The sequence below is a fragment of the Mesoplodon mirus genome, assembly GCF_964341445.2.
Source record: "Mesoplodon mirus genome assembly, chromosome: 9".
Taxonomy (NCBI): domain Eukaryota; kingdom Metazoa; phylum Chordata; class Mammalia; order Artiodactyla; family Ziphiidae; genus Mesoplodon; species Mesoplodon mirus.
The window spans coordinates 54,927,040-54,934,013 of record NC_138985.1 but is presented as its reverse complement, the minus strand read 5'-3'; the positions used below and the strand labels follow the sequence as shown (position 1 = coordinate 54,934,013).

The window sequence follows — 6,974 nt, the reverse complement described above, 5'->3', positions numbered from 1 at the left end:
ATCAGCCAGCTTAGAAAACAGAACGTTACTAATATTTTTGAAGGCTACTGTGTACCACTCCATGATAGCAACACCACTCTCTCCTTCCCAGATGCAATCACTATCCTAAGTTTTGTGATAATCTCCCTGTACCTTTTCTTCATATTTTAATCACATGTATGTGTCCCTGAACAATATATTATTTAGCTATGCCTATTTTTGAACTTCATATGAATGGAGCTGTACTTCTGTATTCTGTAATTTGCTTTTTGAGCTCAAATTTTTTTCTGAAATTCATTTATGTTGGTGCCTATAGCTGTAGTTCATTTTTACTACAGCACAGTATTTCATTATGTGATTATACTACAATTTATCCATTCAAATTTCAATGGACAATTGAGCTGTTTCTAGTGTTTGCTGCTATTATGAACAATGCTACTATGAACATTTTTCATCATGTTTCTTGGTGCACGTGTGAAAAGATTTGGATTAGAATTGCTGGGGCAAGGGGTTTATGCACATGGAAGTTGAATGGTAGGTAAATTATTCCCCAAGATTATTGTCCCAATTTGTGTTCTTACCTGCTCCGAGAAATTCTACTGTTCTATGTTCCTCTCGTCACTTGGTTTTGTCAGACTTTAATTTTTTTCTAGTCTGGCAGCTGTGAAATGGTATATCATTATTTAAATGTTCACTGATTGTAATGAGGTAAAGAATTTTTTGATATTTATTGGCTATTTGTGTCACCCAATAAATAAATAAGTAATTGTTTATATTTTTCTATTGACACATGAGGTTTTTATATATTGTAGACACTAGTCCTTTTTATATTTTTTGTTATGTGTATCACAAATATATTTTCTCAGTTTGTGATTTGTGTTTTACACTCTTTACAGGGTCTTTTTTTTTAAATTGAAGTATAGTTGATTTACAATGTTATATCGGTATCTGCTGCACAGCAAAGTGATTCAGTTATACATATATACACATTCTTTTTCGTATTCTTTTCCGTTGTGGGTTATCACAGGATATTGAATATAGTTCCCTGTGCTGTACAGTAGAACCTTGTTGTTTATCTATTCTACATATAATAGTTTGCATCTGCTAATCCCAAACTCCCAATCCATTCCTCCCCCAATCCTCTCCCCCTTGGCAACCACAAGTCTTTACAAGGGTCTTTTAATGCATGGTTCTGAATTGTGATGAAGCTGAATTTCTTAATAGTTGTTATAGTTTACAGAATTTTTGTTTAAAAATCCCTAAGGATATAGAGGTTTCTCTCTTTTATTTTCTTCTAGAATTTCTAATGTTTTGCCTTTTGTACTTACAGCTTGATATGTTAGAAACTGATTTTTTTGTGTAAGGTATGAGTTAAGGATCAGTTTACAATTTTGTCCTTATAGATGAGCAATTATTCTAGAACCATTTATTGAATAATCTGTCCTTTCCCACTAATCCTGAATTTAGTTGTGCCTTATGTCAAGTTTTCTATGTGCAGAGACCATTTTCTTATTTTTCTATTCTATTCCATTGCTCTATCTCTGCACCAGTTACAGTTTTAATTATTATGAATTTTTCTGGCAGGAAAATTCTCTCTACTTGATTCTTTAGGACTGTCTTGGCTCTTCACTCTTCCACCTAAATTTTTAAATCTTTTTTAAAAATCTGTAATTCCAGTAAATATGAATAACTTGAGGAAGCACTTATATCTTTATAATATTAACTCTTCAATACATGAACATAACATGTATCTCTCTTTATTTAGAACTTTTTAAATGTCTTTTGATTCAGTTTTATTATTTTCCCTATAGAAAGCTTGTTTACTGTTTGATATATGTATTCCTAAGTACCATCTATTTTCAGTTGCTGTGTAAATAGTAACTTCAAAAAAAACTGAATTTTCTGTTTGTTGCTGGTATATAGAAATGTAGTTTTTTTGTGTGTATTAATCTTATGTATTGCCACCTTGACAGGTTTCCATAATAATTTCAGTAATCTGAAATTATCAGTATATCCCCCTTTGTGTTGTTTATGTAGATGATCATATCATCTATAGAAGACATTTTTTCCCCTTCCATTACTTTTCTACCATTTTCTCCTTGTCACATTATTTTAAGACCTCCAGTACAATGTTGAATACCCATGATGATAGTGAGTATGTTTATACTGTTACTTAAGGAGGACACTTTTTAGCATTTCACTACTGAATACATCTTGTGTTTTTATGTACACTGACAAATTTGTTCTTTGAACTGGCCTATATCTTTTCTTTTCTAATTGTGGTTTTGGTATTAAGTTATAACTCTTAGAAGAAATATTCCATTCTGGTTTTTTTTTTTTTTTATAGTCCCTAAAGAGTTTGTGAAAAATTCTTCTTGTTTTCCTTGAAAGAAGTAGAATTGTCTTATAAAACCATCTGAGCCTGGTGTTTGATTTGTGGGGGAAAAATGACTACAAGTCAAATTTCTTCAATGGGAATAGACTAGGGTTTCTACTTATTGAGACTGTTTTAATAATTTGACCATTTCACATATTTCAAAAGTTTTTGGCATACAGTTGTTCATAATACCCTCTGCTTGATTGCTGCAGTATTTGTATGTCTTCCTTTTCCTCTTCCCAAATTATTTACCTATGCCTCTTTCTTTTTCAGTTTTGTTTTGTCAATTTTCTTATTCTTTTTTTTTTTTAATTAATTTATTTATTTATTTATAGCTGTGTTGGGTCTTCGTTTCTGTGTGAGGGCTTTCTCTAGTTGTGGCAAGCGGGGGCCATTCTTCATTGCGGCGCGTGGGCCTCTCACTATCACGGCCTCTCTTGTCGCGGAGCACAGGCTCCAGACGCGCAGGCTCAGTAGTTGTGCCTCACGGGCCCAGTTGCTCCGCGGCATGTGGGATCTTCCCAGACCAGGGCTTGAACCTGTGCCCCTGCATTGGCAGGCAGATTCTCAACCACTGCACCACCAGGGAAGCCCCAATTTTCTTATTCTTTTTGAAGAACTATATTTTGGTTTGCTCATTCTGTCTATTGAATATTTATTTTCTATTTCACTCATTTTTATCTTTATTAATTAGACCTGTCTAATTTCTTTAGAGTTATTCTGTTTTTCTAACTTCTTAAAGTTGTATATTTAGGTCATTTATTTTCAGAATTTCTTCTTCTCTACCACAAGTACTCAGGATTATGGAACTATCTTCTCTGTGCTCAAAAGTAACAGTTCTTGCACGTGAAAAGATGCTCAACATCACAAATTATAATATTAGAGAAATGCAAATCAGAACTACAATGAGGTATCACCTCACACCAGTCAGAATGGCCATTATCAAAAAGTCTACAAACAATAAATGCTGGAGAGGGTGTGGAGAAAAGGGAACCCTCTTACACTGTTGGTGGGAATGTAAATTGGTACAACCACTATGAAAAACAGTATGGAGGTTCCCTAAAAAGCTAAAAATAGAACTAGCATATGATCCAGCAATCCCACTCCAGGCATATATCTGGAGAAAACCATAATTAAAAAAGATACAGCATGTTCACTGCAACATAATTTGCAATAGCCAAGACATGGAAGCAACCTAAATATCCATCAACAGATGAATGGATAAAGACAATGTGGTACATATATACAATAGAATATTACTCAGCCGTAAAAAAGAATGGAATAGACTGGAGCCTAGAGGCTCTTTGGTGGGGCTAATGGCAGACTCCGGGAAGGCTCACACCAAGGAGTACTTCCCAGAACTTCTGCTGCCAGTGTCCTTGTCCCCGTAGTGAGCCACAGCCACCCCCCGCCTCTGCAGGAGACCCTCCAACACCAGCAGGATATTGAATCCCTGACAGGAGGGCTGACTGGTTCCAAGGGGGTTGATCCACGGGAATTTGCTGCACTAACAAAAGAATTAAATGCCTGCAGGGAACAACTTCTAGAAAAGGAAGAAGAAATTTCTGAACTTAAAGCTGAAAGAAACAATACAAGACTGTTACTGAAGCATTTGGAGAGCCTTGTGTCATGATATGGTCACTAAGAATGACGGTGGTGAAGCGACAAGCCCCGCCCCCCTCTGGAACGTCCAGCGAAGTTGAGGTTCTCAGGGCACTGAAATCTTTATTTGAGCACTTCACGGCCTTGGATGAAAGGTCAGGGAACGACTGAGGCTTTCTTTAGAAAGAGTCTCTGCACTGGAAGAAGAACTAGCTGCTGCTAATCAGGAGATTGTTGCTTTACATGAACAAAATGTTCATATACAAAGAAAAATGGCATCAAGTGAGGGACCCACAGAGTCAGAACATCTTGAAGGGATGGAACCTGGCCAGAAAGTCTATGAAAAGCATTTGTCCAATGGCTCTATAGACTCTACTGATGAAACAAGTCCAATAGTTGAACTACAAGAATTGCTTGAAAAACACAACTATGAAATGGCCCAAATGAAAGAACGTTTAGCAGCCCTTTCTTCTCGAGTGGGAGAGGTGGAACAGGAAGCAGAGACAGCAAGAAAAGATCTCATTAAAACAGAATGAACACTAAGTATCAAAGGGGCATTAGGGAGGTCATGGCACAGAAGGAAGATATGGAAGAAAGAATCACAACCCTTGAGAAGCATTACCTCAGTGCTCAGAGACAATCTACCTCCATACATGACATGAATAACAAACTAGAAAATGAGTTAGCAAATAAAGAGGCCATCCTATGGCAGATGGAAGAGAAGAACAGACAGTTTCAAGAGCGTCTTGAACTGGCTGAGCAAAAGTTACAGCAAACAATGGGAAAAGCTGAGAGCTTACCTGAAGTAGAGGCTGAACTGGCTCGGAGAATTGCAGCCCTAACAAAGGCTGAAGAAAGACATTGAAGAACGTATGAGGGCATCTAGAAGGTCAAATTGAAGAGAAAAATCAAGAAGTTCAAAGAACTAGGCAAAGAGAGAAAATGAATGAGGAGTACAACAAAAGATTATCTGATACTGTAGATAGACTTCTGACTGAATCCAACAAATGCTTACAGCTACACTTAAAGGAATGAATGGCTGCTCTAGAAGAGAGGAGTGTTTTAATTCAAGAATCAGAAACTTTCAGAAAGAATCTGGAAGAATCTTTACATGATAAGGAAAGATTAGCAGAAGAAATTGAAAAGCTGAGATCTGAACTTGACCAGATGAAAATGAGAACTGACCCTTTAACTGAACCCACAATATCAAGAACTCATCTAGACACCTCAGCTGAGCTGCGGTATTCTGTTGGATCCCCAGTGGACAGCCAGTCTGATTCCAGAACAACCAAAGTAATAAGAAGACCAAGGAGAAGTCATGTGGGTGTGCGGAGAGATGAGCCAAAGGTGAAATCTCTTGGGGATCATGAATGGACTAGAACACAACAAATTGGAGTGCTAAGCAGCCACCCTTTTGAAAGTGACATAGAAATGTCTGACATCGATGATGATGAAAGAGAAATGATTTTTAGCTCAATGGATCTTCACTCTCCAAGTGGTCATTCTGATGCCCAGACTCTAGCCATGATGCTTCAGGAACAACTGGATGCTATCAACAAAGAAATCAGACTAATTCAGGAAGAAAAACAATATAGAGTTACATGCTGAAGAAATTGAGAATAGAATGGCTAGTGTGAGTCTGGAAGGCCTGAATTTAGTGAGGGTCCTTCCAGGTACCTCCATCACTGCCTCAGTTACAGCTTCTTCACTGGCCAGTTCATGTCCCCCCCAGTGGACACTCAACACCAAAGCTCACCCCTCGAAGTCCTGCCAGGGAAATGGATCAGATGGGAGTCATGACACTGCCAAGTGATCTAAGGAAACATCGGAGAAAGATTGCAGTGGTAGAAGAAGATGGTCGGGAGGATAAATCAACAATTAAATGTGAAACTTCTCCTCCCCCTCCCCCTAGAGCCAACAGGATGACTCACACCCTCCCTTCTTCCTACCGCAATGATGCCCTAAGTAGTTTAATGGCCTCCCTCAAGGCTGAAAGCCTTGGGCTAGGCAGTGCCAACAAGAGCCAAGACTCTCTTCACAAAGCCCCCAAGAAGAAAGGAATCAAGTCTTCAATAGGATGTTTGTTTGGTAAAAAAAGAAAAACCTCAACTTGGGCAGCTCTGAGGCTTTATGGAGACTGAAGCTGCAGCTCAGGAGTCCCTGGGGATAGGAAAACTTGGAATTCAAACTGAGGATAGAAGACTGAAGAAAAAGCATGAACTTCTAGAAGAACCTTGGAGAAAGGGATTACCTTTTGCCCAGTGGAATGGGCCCACTGTAGTCACGTGGTTAGAGCTCTGGTTGGGAATGCCTGCTTGGTACATGGCAGCCTGCAGAGCCAATATGAAGAGCGGTGCCATTATGTCTGCTTTATCAGACACTGAGATCCAGAGAGAAATTGGAATCAGCAATCCTCTGCATCGCTTAAAGCTCCAATTAGCAATCCAGGAGATGGTTTCCCTAACCAGTCCTTCAGCTCCCCTGACACCAAAAACTGTGAGTCCATTTGTGTTCCTTCCCTCTCCCAGTGCTGGGTGAATAGCAGTATCTCCAAGTCCACAGAGCAAATTTGTGGCAGCATGAATTATTCTGAGGAGATTTATCTTGCTCTTCATTAACGTTGCTGCTACTCTTAATAGGTTTTCAACTGAGGAGCTGTGATTCCTACCAGACTTGAAGCCTGCAACCAAGATAGACTTTTGATCTAGCCTCTAAAGTTTAGATTTTTCTCCCAAGCAACAAGACCAAGAGTTTACTCTCTTTCAGAATTTTTCTTTTTAATTTAATCTAACATCTCAGGAGATGAGCTATAGGCATTAGTACTTTTTGTAGTTGTAATGCTAAACTCACTACTTCTTAAGCAGTTTTCATAATTATGAAAGTACTTCAGTATTTAATGTTTTATAAATACCAAGTGGATTACCTTCCTTCAAAAAAAAAAAGAAGAATGAAGTAATTCCATTTGCAGCAACATGGATGAAACTAGAGATTATCATACTAAGTAAATCAGACAGAG

The 6,974-nt window shown here is 38.2% G+C and overlaps 1 pseudogene across 1 annotated transcript; it reads left to right on the top strand.

Annotated features, from left to right (window-relative positions):
• Positions 1-3,988: 3,988 nt before the first annotated feature.
• On the top strand, positions 3,989-6,496 carry LOC309810267 (liprin-alpha-2-like; annotated as a pseudogene). The gene has a single exon. The product of its transcript is annotated as a liprin-alpha-2-like (transcript).
• The last annotated feature ends 478 nt before the right edge of the window (positions 6,497-6,974 follow it).